The sequence below is a fragment of the Seriola aureovittata genome, chromosome 1 (assembly GCF_021018895.1).
Source record: "Seriola aureovittata isolate HTS-2021-v1 ecotype China chromosome 1, ASM2101889v1, whole genome shotgun sequence".
In the NCBI taxonomy this organism is placed as follows: Eukaryota; Metazoa; Chordata; class Actinopteri; order Carangiformes; family Carangidae; genus Seriola; species Seriola aureovittata.
Window position 1 is genome coordinate 10,933,910 of NC_079364.1, and position 13,105 is coordinate 10,947,014.

The window sequence follows — 13,105 nt, forward strand, 5'->3', positions numbered from 1 at the left end:
GGCTGCATTGTAAACAGGAGTTGCTCTTCCGTTGCATTTCCACTACACAGGTGTCAATACACCTGCCTTTACCAACAGAACTTTTGAATCTGTATTTGTTAAACGCATTTGATGTTACCACCAGTAACCACCAGAGGTTTCACCAAATCAAACAGGTGGAATATTAAAGATTATAACTGTTTTGAGTTGGTATGAATATGAACAGATTAACATGAGAGGGCTTCTAGCAGTGTATTTATCTTTCAAAAGCAAAATTTGAATTTAGGTTTTTGACACAGCAGGCAACATTTAGAGTATCACCCGACTTTGCCATCACCTTGTGCTCCCTCTCAATGTCAGTGTGGCTTTATTTTTGTAAAGAACTGAGCCGATTAATATCTTCAGTTTCCTTAGCAGGCAATCCAGGGCATTAACTGTTTGTTTTGTTAAAGGCCTGTTTTGTGTTTGTGTAGGGAATGATTGATCACAGGCGGAGAGGGGACAGCAGAGTAGGGACAGCCTAGTGATATAAATCACATCTGATAGAGGGCACATAGATAATTGGTTGTCTGGCCCTATAGTCACGAGGAGCGAGCCACTATCTTCAAGAGGGAGATAAACTAGAGGGCAGCACACAATGATAACAACATGCTTGACTGTCAACAGATGAGATGCAAAATTACCCCCCCACCCCCCACCCCCCGCCCCCCATGTACCCCCTCCGATCCGTTGTTTCTCTGTCCCTTTCTCCTGCCCTGTTATTGTTCAAATGAGGAGTGGAGAGGTTAAGTGGATTGAAAATCAGTTGGCGGAATGTTTCTGTTTATTCTTCTCGCCCCGTTCTATTTCCAAAAGCATTTCAGCTGCAGCGGTCATCTGTGAATAGATTTACTGTGGGAGACGATGGTACAGTCTGATCAATACAAAGGCATCATCAAGGACTTCTAACAGTGACTCTCTACCAGATTCCCTCTCAGTCTCGCTCTCACTTTTCTCCCTCTTCTTCTCTTAAGACACATCTCGTCCCCCCTTCTCCATCCCTTGCACTTTTCGGGGGTGTCCGCCTCACTCAGCAGTTTTAGAGATAAAAGGAATGTCCATGTTCATCTGACACACAAAGAGCCAGTCTTGATTAAATAGCCTGACAATGCGCCAAATGTATTGCACTGTTGCCAGGGAGACCAAACTGACCTTGGGTGTTGCGTTGCGTGTTAAGAGTTGCCAAGAAGATACTGCGTGTGCATTCCTGTGAGGAAAAGGACAAAATATACAGCACTTCAAAGGAGAGGATGACCATTTGTTGTAAAGTATGAAGTTGGAGATGAAAATGTATAACCCCTTTCCTGAGTAGAAAGAATTCAGTTGAGTTTGCTGTCTTGATTATTGTTGCTGTGTCTCTTACTACAGGCACTCAAATGCAATGCTGTGGATGAACTCTTTTATTCCTCGAATAATCACAAAATCATTATCCTAGTTCCTTGCCTAAATACAAACCATCTAAAAGGTTGAAAAACATGACCTTCAACGACATTGACTTTACTTTTTTTTCCAATTCTAATCTGTTCAAGATGCTGTAGCCTCCACTTTCAGCAAAGGCTGAATAAAAGTGCAGGGATTAAGAGAGCAGCAGTACAGACTGCAATGTGCTCTCATCACACTTGCTGCATAAAAATACATTTCATAAACCTGTGTATCGGATTAACTATTTCCCGAGCCCATGGAGCAATAATAGAGAGTGGATGCAAAGCAACAAAACATGTCCTGAACTTTTAACATAGGTTTTGTATTTTGCCATTTTTATTTTATTTGCTCAAAGCTATTTTTTGGAGAGAAAAAAAAAAGTAAATCTGACTAAATTGAGCTTTGCATCACATTAACAAAAATATTTTAAAAGCATCTTGAGCGAGAGGCAAAACATTTTGATACATGTGAAAATGAGGATTTGGGTGCCACAAAGAATTTACCAGTCATGTCAGATCCATCACCTTTATATAATACGACAGATTAGCATAAATGCAGTGTCTATACTTACTTATTTGCATGAGATCTTTGTTGTACCTCATCTGTCAGAGTGCACACTGCAGAATGTATTTGTCACATTGGGACAAAGCTAGAAAGACTAATGTGGCATTAGTGAAGCTTTGGATGTTTTCTATATCCATCCAATTTCTCGCACTGGAAAAAATACAGTTAGAATGCAAGTTGTGTGATATTAGAACAAACAGAGAAAACAGATGCAACAGTCTTCTTTTTAAATGAGAGATTCTTCTCTCTCTGTGGAGTCCTTTGTGCAGCTCAGGTTTTTGTTGTTCCCCAGGCTTTTGATGAGGCCTCCTGCTCTTCCGTAGCAAAATCTGGAATCTCACGGCAGGATCCTCAGGCCTAAGTAGGCTCACCTGCTGCTCTGTGCGCCCATTTTATCATTTCTCTCACACTCACACTCTCTCTCTCTCTCTCTCTCTCTCTCTCTCTCTCTCTCTCTCTCTCTCTCTCTCTCACACACACACACACACACACACACACACACGCACACACACACACACACACACTCACACACACACACACACACTCACACACACACACACACACACACACACACACCACACACACACACACACACACAACACACACACACACACACACACACACACACACACACACACACACAAAATGAGGCTCCCTATTTCCATGCATCAACCTCCAGGCGCCCCACAGTACTGCTCCAGTGTAAGCATCAAACAGTGTTTTTTGAGCCCTAATATTAATACAATCAAGCATGGCAACAAACATACTGTACACACAAATTACCACACACACGTACATACACAAGGGAGAACAAAGACGAAATATATTACAAAACTTATTAATAAGAATTTCTTTCTTTGCAAGAGGGGATCCGTGGCTGATGGGTCCTCGGTTTCAGACTACTTTACCAGCGGGAGGCTTGACGTCGGCGGGTATGGAGAAAGAGGAGGAGGAGGAATAGAAGGGTGCCTTGATCATTGTCATTCACATCACACCGTGCCCCTGTGTGAGCCTGCTAATTGATGGGGTTTTTCCTCTTGATTTCTTTGAGGGAAACAATCCAGCAGATGTACATTCATTTACGATGAGAAGATTGCTTCCATTACTATCACTGTCCATCCATTACCATTTCACCAGCACCAGAGAAACAAGCACCAGTGCAGTATATTACACAGGTATTAGGCTCTTGTTTGTCTTCCTATTGTGCTGCTGTTTACTTAGCTTCTCATGTTTGTTGTTTTTGTAAATGGCAAATAGAATGTTCTATGACTTTGGCTATTTGATGCATTGCTGTCTGAAGGAATGGTGATTGGTGCTCATCCGTTGTTAATTGCAAGCTTACTTGCAAGCTTCCTGCTGCTGTTTTGACATGGTCTCTTTTTACTGAAAGCAAGATTACATAGTGTAGAATTAGAAAACACAATAATGGAATAAACTATACTTAATTCATTACAAATTCCCAACTTTCTGTAAAACTGACAAATTTGCTTTCCTTTTATGAATCATGACCGTAAAATCTAAACAGAAGGGGAAGGGAGGAAACTTGGGCCTATATGTCACAAAATATGATCGGTAATGGGGTTCCTGTTTTTCTCTGTGCACTTTCCAAAGCGTGTGTATGCCTCCATTGACACGTATCATGTGAGCAGTTCTCATCCTTGGGGCCATATTGATCGTGCCCAGGTAAGTTCTCACATGAATAATCAAACCCAGCTACATTCAGCCCTTCCTAATCAATAGCTATTTCGACAGCAGGGCTCCAGAGCTACAATTCATAATAAATGGAAAACCACAATGTATACATCTGACCTCTTTGTTATGACAATGCCCATCTGAACACAATCATAACAATAGCTAGAATCGATCCAGGCCAAGTTCAAGAGGAGGTGAGTCCAGTTATGCCAATTAACTGAGTTAAGGTAACAGCCCTTGTATTGTATTTTTATTGCCAAGGGATCGCATGATCTATGTCAACAGCAGAAATGCTGAAAACACTGCACAACCTTGGCTGTCCCCAAAGCTGCAGTTTCATCCCCAGCCCATGTGTTGAATGGTCACATGGAGGTTAATCATAAAGTGATGTGATGTGTTCAGAAAAGTGTGTATGAGTATGCGTGCGTGCGTGCATGCATCAACAGGTTGACTTTTTCTTTGTCTGGGAGTCATCTGTCAGCTCTCCACTCAGCCTGAATCACAGTCCTGCTGCTGGTCTTCCAGAGCAGTCTTTTGTAAAAGTTTCCCAGAGTTTCATCATTGTTACCATCGCTTAAACAAATGCCATGGATATAACAGCCATGGTTGTGTGAAGACATGTAGTGAACGCCCACAGAAGCTACATCCTTTGAATACATACAATGACACATCTATATTATTAGCAGCAGTGGATGATGTGATCAAAGCTAACTCGCAAGTGTCATATCTGCATGTATCCATATGCATAACGACATGTATTTGGGAGGGTATTACAAGATGGAAACCACAACAAAGATGAACTTTGAAAGCTCCTTATTCCCCTTAATCAGCTTTCCAATGTTAATTTAGTAATATGATGCATTTGGAAAATCACATTCATCGCACCTTGAATTAATTAATGAATCACTTTAACTCCATGACATAGTGAAAAGCACATCATTATGATGATAAAGCTGATAAAGAATTTTGGAAACAAATCAAAATAATAAAAAATATTGTTTTAGCAGTCTGTGGTAGCTCTGATATGTTTGTTAAAACACAGTAATTTGGTGTTTAAATAGCATCATGTGTAGAAAAAACTAGTGTGTAAGTGGAACAGAGAAATCAAATGACCAGAAACCCCATAAAAAGTAGTCCTGTCCAAATATGACTGGAGAAAGCTCTTATGTGTTTCATGTCCAAATACAGGTGAAACCACAAAATAATTTGTCTTGTATGCTGGTTATTCATTCATTTAGAATGCAGAAGATTGAAAAGTACAAATATTAGGTTAAAGCTTCACTCAGGATGTGGGCTCAATGATTTCCAAAGTTGATTAAACAGGTGGGTAGTATTAGGCGAAACAAAGCTGCAGTAGTCGAAGGGCAGGTAGAGCAGATTCCCAAAGAAAAGATGTGCCAATAGGTCGTCTTCACAGCAGGCTCTTTGTCATGTCATAGCAGGAGAAGCCAGAGTGTATTGGCTAAATTACACTCAGGTGCAAGTTCTAAGGCACTGGTTGGTGCATGCTGGCTCATGGTTTACTGAGACACTTCAAATGAAGACTCATCATTAATGATGCTAGTAACACCTGTGCTTTTCCTGCTAAGACAAGTATGTCATCTGCCACAAATTGTCATATTCATATAAAAAAAAACAAAAAAAAAACACACACACACACACACACACACAAACTTCATGTCTACAAGAAAGGAGTAGCTTTAGTTTCATTATTTTTTTGAGACCTCCTGCGACACACAATGGAATCTGTACAAACGGAGAATCACTCTTTGAAATTCTTTCTTTCTCAAATTGATCTCTCCTGCAGTCTTGTGTCTTTACTATCTCCCCACCCCTCTGCACTGAAGATCTTTAATAGTTCGTTTCAATTAAATGACCATAGGTGAAGCAGTACCACAACATTGTATTGAAGCCGTCAGCAGGAATTTAAAGGTTTAACTGGCATGTATAGTAACTGCCCATTGCAGCTCCCTGGATAGATGAAGCATTTAAGATGCAGATGGACACCAGAAACATTTTTGCTGGAGCCCGAGCTGCCTGAGGATAATTGCGCCTGCGAGTTTTCTTATCTCATGAGCTTAATTTATATTAATTGAAACAAAGTGTTCTACTGTAAATGAAATTTTCTCATTAATGTGGGAACTGGAAAATTTAGATGCCGTCTTTACACATCATCATCCTCATCATCATCATCTATACAATCACTGCATGTTTGTGAATTGACTCTCAAATCCATTGAAGGACTGCTTGATAAACTGGTATAATTTTCTCCAACCTAACAACTTGGACATCAGAACATGAAAGTTATATCAGGGAAATACTGGTAAACCTCTGTTAAGTCGCATCTGACAACATAAAAAGTTTTGATATCTGACTGACAAGCCCTAATTAAACTGCTGACAGCTCGGCACAGACTGACGGATCAAAATGCTTCACAGAGCCAAATCCTCATGGTCCTGATTTACAACTTTTATCATGACGTGCTTTAAACAATGCTATGGTGTGCTCAAAATGAACTGCAGCGGGCCTCGAATCAGTTCTTCATACACTAATGGGCTTATAAATATTTGCAGTTTGCATTCTGTGGTGTTTTGTTACTCTGTATGAGTTGCTAAAAGACCTATTCAGACACATTTTCACTGTAAGGTCTCTTCTCTTGCAAATCAGGGAGGTTGGAACAACCTGTAAGATAGTTTCCTATCACTGTGAAATCAGTATTCACTGCATTGAAGATACTCCAAATTATAACCAGCAACTGGTGAATAGATTATTCAGGGTAACATTTGCATGATACACAAGGCAATTCCCAAGTGTTGTGCTCTTTATGCAAACACAGAATAATTTTGCAAAATAACACGACACTGTAATTCCACTCAAATAACTTCTCCTCAGAAAATGATTTCTTGTTTTTGTTGTTTGCCCTCTCCAATTTCCCCCTTGGTTGCTCACCATCACACTAAAGACACATCCAAAAAAGCACTGCCACACGCAAATAGTCTTGTGCTCAAGTTAATTATTTTCTATATTTGACTAAGTATTATTTGCGAACTCAGTGATGCTTTGAGTGAACTAAAGGTTGTAACACATTTTAATAAAGAAATAACTTTGCATTTGCCATAATACATTGTGACATTATTTGAAATATACACAGGCATGTTTTTTATGATTCTTTGGTACCAAATTGACCAAAATCATCCTATAACAACAGAGCAGAGGATCAAAATGATACTGTTTTTCTCCTAGAAGATTGCAATATTGCATTAAGACTTGCTCACGTTTAATTCAAGATTGTACAGTATGCAAAGTAACTAATTTTATGAAATGAATTGTAATAGGACTGTCATAAATGTGGAAAAAAACATGATAACTAATTTCCCCAACCTCACTTCTTTGCTCAGTGCCCTACAAATCCTCCACAATCCAGTTGATGTGCTGAATGGCTTCTGAAGTAAGTGGCATGAAAGAGAAATATCTCCTTCCACCAATGCTCACAAGCACCTCAAGTGAGAACCATAAAGTGTTTGTGAGTGAGGGATTTGAGTCTGCTCTTTTGACAGGTTTAAACCCAGCCATCCAATCTTAATCCTATGGGCAAAATGCTCTCTTGCAAAGGATTCAGTCATCTGCTTTCAACCTCCGACACTGACAGAAAAATACACATTTCCTAACATCACATTTCTATTGTGTTGGGTGTTCAATATCTGTATCCTTGTAATTTTAGATGCTGTTTTTTCTTTTTTTTTTAGTACATATTACAGTTTGTAATGTAAATCTAAGCAAATTTGTCCAGATAGCTTTTTTTCAAGCAATCCTCTGAAAGATGAAGAAACAATACCTTCAAATTCACAAAAGACAATGTGAATTTGTTTACCAGAGCAATTCCATACTGATGTACTGCATGTTTTAGTTTGCACTATTCACAGTGCAATATTGAATGGAGTTCAAGAAAAAAAAAAAAAAATTTGAACAGATACAAATTAGAGTTATATTTAGGTGGATTGGGATCGTTATCCAGACTTATTCATGAAAAAAGTAATAGCAATAGTGCAGTGTGACAGCCACTTCTTACGGAGTAATTTGGTCATACAATGGATGATATGACCAAACGGATTTGCATTGGACCTCTGCTCAGGTTGAATTTAGGCGGACCTATGCTGGGGTTATGTGAGGTCACCAAACATTATACACTAATAAGCATTTTCTAGTGACATATTCAAAACCATGTCAAAACATCATCATATCTACCCTTAAGATTTTGAAAAACATGTCCATGTACATGATTTTGTGTACATTTGTGCATTATATTTTTTTTGCATTCTTAACAAAGCTAACAGCTAACGTGAACACAGCCTGCAAGTAGGTTCAGAGCTAATATTATGAAAAATAAATGAAAACACCGAACAACTGAAAAGGCAGTCAGGTTTGGTGTCTCCCTGAGTGACAGAATTCAGAAGAGAATAAATTAATTGTTAAAGCATAACTTACAAATAGCTCCTTTAATCATGACTCTTTTATGGTTTCATTTCAGTGCAGCTGCAACACCATGACAATAGCTTTTTGTAATGTATCAGTGACTAATTTATTTCTGCACTAAAACGTCCATGATTTTTGAACTGTTCAATCAATACATTTATAGTTTGGGGTATCTCTTGAGCGTTCTAGCCATTCCTTTTTTCTTTTTGTTGAATCTTACTCGGGCACATGCTGTCTAATTTGCACCATTGCTGTAGTCACCGGGGAGAGTAAATGCTAAGTGGATCAATACCATAGAAAAAAAACCTTACACTAAAACTTTTGTACAGCTATGGACTCTTTCCAGTAAGTGTTCTTAACATTGTAAGACTCCATCCTCCTGGGAATCAGATGAAATCTGGTGTTTTTCTTCCCTTGGTTCCTTAATAGGTCTCTTGGGCCCTCCAACCAATATGTGGCAAGAAGAAAATAAAAACATTGATAATTTGTAAGTTATGCATAGAAGGGGGACTAAGACACACCTCCCTAATGCTGTTCCTTTTTCCATTTATCCCCAAGACATTTTAGTGCTCATTTTGTTTTTCCAATACAAGAAGCTTCTGCTCTGCCATATGCACTTGTTCTTTAGTCATAAAAAGACAGTAACATAATTGATAAGGAAACAGGTTCTTGCTTTTAAATGGACAACCACCCCTCTGGGCATTTTTAAAGGCTCTTGGATGGTGGCTTATACTTATACCTCAGATAGCATGGCAGATACAGTGCATTCAGAAAGTCATCATGTTCATTTTTTCACATTTTGTCATGTTGCAGCCTTATGCTAAATTTTTTCTCTCATCAATCTATACTCAACACCTCATAATGACAACAACAATGAAAACACAAATTTTCCGAATTTTATAAAAAATATATTAAAGAGGAAAAACTGCAATATCACATTGACATACGTATTCAGACTCGTTGCTATGACACCTGCGATGTAGCTCGGTACCTCCCATTTATCTTGATCATCTTTGAGATGTTTCTGCACCTTGACCTTGGAGTCTATCTGTGGTAAATTCAACTGATTAGACATGAAAGGCACACACCTGTCTATATAAGGTCTCCCAGCTGACAATGCATATCAGAGCAGAAACCCAAGCCATGAGGTTGAAAGAACTGCCTGCAGAGCTCAGAGACAGGATTGTGTCAAGGCTCAGATCTGGGGATGGTTCCCAGTAGCACAGTGGCCTCCATAATTATTAAATGGAAGACGTTTGGAACAACCTCGACTCCTCTTACAGCTGGCAAACTGAGCAAACAGGGGAGAAGGGCCTTGGTGACAGAGGTGGCCAAGAACCCGATGGTCACTCTGGCTGAGCTCCATAGATCCAGTGTGGAATTAGAGAAATTTCCAGGAGGACAACCATCACTGTAACACTCCACCAATCTGGGCTTTGTGGCGGAGTGGCCAGACGGACGCCTCTCCTCAGTGAAAGACAAATGAATGCCGCTTGGAGTTTGCCGTAAAAGCAGCTAAAGGACTCTCAGACTGAGAAAATGGTTTGATAAAACCCAGATTGAACTGTTTGGCCTCAATTCTGAGCATCATGTCTGGAGGAAACCAGACATGACGCTAAGAATTGGTTGTCGTTTTGGAAGTTTCTCCTATCTCCACACAGGATCTACAAATACAAAAGCTCAAGCTGCTAAAGCTGTTATTCTGCTCTCGCCAAACAACTGCATAGTAAACCTCCAACGTCAATTTATTTCTATGTATCCAGCATACAACATTATAATACCATATATATGACTGAAAATAAGGAAGTGCATAAAAAGTCCCTTTTAAATGTATTTCTTGATGTCTCCATAGCAGAAAAGGTGAGAAAAAGCATTCCATAGGACTTTCTCTCCAATGTTTCCTTCTTAACTTCAATGTACTCCCCCTCCCTTCAGAATTTAACAAGGAGGATGGTTTGTAAAAAGTCAAAGGACCTTTGCTTAAGCACTTGTATGAGAAGTGAATTGGCAAAGATATGGCCAACAACGGAATTTCTGAAAAGCTAATAGACATACCGTTGGAAATGTGTCTAATTCATAGTTGAATAGACCAACGGGAAGTGCATTTTTACTGCTTCAAAATATGATTTCCCTGTATCAAGGAGAATAAATCAAACCCCCCCGAATTGCTTTCCTTCAGGATGATTGTTTGGCATACCTAGCTCCTGAGGTCTAAGGCCTGGCGAGTGTCCCTCATCTCTCAGTACCCATAAGGCCAGAGAAGCATTGTCCTGGTCTAACTACAATGTGATCTACCTTCAATAGACAAAGGATTCCAGCTGGGCTTATTCCTGCTTTCTTTCAACCTCCTCCCAGTGACAGATGGGACCAAAACTAGAAAAAAAAATCCTTGAAGACAAAGAAATTAGTGCCTTTTATATGGATCCAGAGCAGCTAGACACCAGGGATGTTTGGCAGGGGTAGGAGAGGAGTTGCAGCCTTTCAGTATCATTTTACCCCTCATTGTTGCAAAAAAAATTACACTATAGTAGAAGAGCCATACAAAGCTCCAATATAATAGAAACCTGTCTGACACATTGTTTGTATTGTTTTACTGAACACAAGAGCTATACACCTCAATATAAATAGAAAAATGCACACAGCGACACACATGCTCACGTATACACATTCTCTTTCTGTTATTACCAAACATACATACGCACATGCACACACAGACTCACACACACCTCTGTGAGCTGGTGATAACTGCTTAGCAGTGTTTGCTCCAACAATTGTCAGACTGCCAGGGCAGAGAGAGCCAGGAATGGAAGAAGGGGAGGGTGAAGGAGCAAGCTATGAGTGGCACCACAGAGTGGGTACAAGGAGAATTAGACAGGTGCCATGGGGAGAGGTTGGCAGAATGAGGAAAAGGTAGATGTTGGTTAAAAAAAAAAAAGGTGTTGGAACTGATAACAGCAGAATTGCGGAAGAGGGAGAGATGGAAAAGACTTCAAGATTTCAACAAATGACAAGACCTACACAGAAGAGTGGAAAGAGACGGGGAACTGGAAGGACAAAGGCAGAGAAGGAGGGAGGGAGCGGGCGGCACACAGTCAAAGAAAGGATATGAAAAAAAGAGAGAGGAAAAAATAGCAGACAAAGTGTGAAAAGGTAAAGAGAACAAAACAAACCATAGAAGGTGAATGATAATGTGTTGTGCAGGCACTTCCACCTCCACTGGATGCAACACTCCCACTCCTTTCATGGTCTGCAGTCTGTCATCAGCGCCCATCTCCAAGGACAGTACAGGCAGGGCTCTGTCAGTAGCTGTGCAATAAAAAAGCACACATGACATAGGTGAGTAGAGCTGTTCCCTTGTCTTAATTTTACTTAATTTGCCATAACACTTCACCTCATCTCACATTATGTTAAGGAAGGAGCGCAGGAGTGAAAGAGCAAAGGATGTGATAAGTCAAAGTGGGAGGGAGTGAGAATGAGATGGTGTGGGATTGAAAGGAAGCAGTGTGTGAGACAGATAAACTGTTGATGGCCCACGGTCAATGGTCCACCAGCACCACCATGTGGCTGAAACATCGGGGGTAGTGCTTCATAGTGGATCATCTAACGCTTAGGGAACCACTCTGATCATCAAAGTTTTACCTGCGACCATTTTGTAATTCTCACACTCTCACTGTTAACTTCAAAATGTACACATAAGGTTTTCAAGCAAATGAACTGCAACTCACACTTACACACTCATTTTGCATATGCAAGATGCATTGATGCCTATATACAACCACACACAAAAAAAGATGCACACTAATTTTTCAGTTGCTTAACTTGAACAGAAAACATACATATATAATATAACATAATATAATATAATATAATATAATATAGTGCATGTTCTAGCTTTGAACTGGGTCCTATCTGGGTCACTACGGTGAATGCTGTTCTGCTGTATCCCCATTCGTCCATGTCAACAACTGACCTGCTTTTCCTCCCTCCTTCCCTTTTCCTTCTCTGCTGTGTAAAACCATTTAGTTTTGGATGAGACAACCATTCAGTTGGTGGGAAAAAAAAGAGATTGCTGCCCAAGTTTAAAATCAATCACATTGACCTTTTGAAATGTCCATTTCTAATGTGCTACAGTGGCGCTGGACCTGCTTTGTCTGTGAAAGCAAAAGAGCTGATCTGATCTTCATCACAAACCTGAACCAAAACACTGTGAGGTTAATATATTCCAGAAACCTTTATATTTTTTGACAAATTATTAGCAAATTAACAGTTTTTTTTCTTGTAACACCAAATTCTGTAGAAGAGAAAATAGATCGTTTTGGGTGGCAGAGGACTTACTAATCAGAAGCTATGCTGTGGAGTGTGACTCCACACAGCATGCATGTCTTTTAATAAGACTTTGCATTAAAACAAGAATTTTTCACTTGTCCATTTGTCTATCTTTCACATTATCTTTTTTTTTTTTATCTGCTGATGAACATTTCATCATAGTTCTTGTTTTCAAAGGCAATTTTTTATTTAGTTTCAGCCTCATTTTTTCATGCAAATTAACACAATGGTAGGTTAATTTCTGTAGACCTTAATCAGAAGCAAGTCTTTGTCAAAAGCTTTCTGTAGTTGCACATCTGCAGACTAGAACACGATATCACAATCTGGAGTAGGTTACATCCATAGGATGTGTTGCCTTTTCTCAACTAGAGACTAAAATAAAGAATGCTACAAGTCCTCCAACCATACAGGTCGCTTGTCCATAAGCTTGGACACGACCCATAGGGGCATAACAGTGGCAGGTGTAAAGGACCTCTCCAACACTCCCAAGCCTTTCATGGTCTGTAGTCTGTCATCAGCACCCATCTCCAAGGACAGGACAGGCAGGGCTCTGTCAGTAGCTACAACAAAAAAAGCATGCACAACATAGGTGAGTAGAGCTGTTCCATTG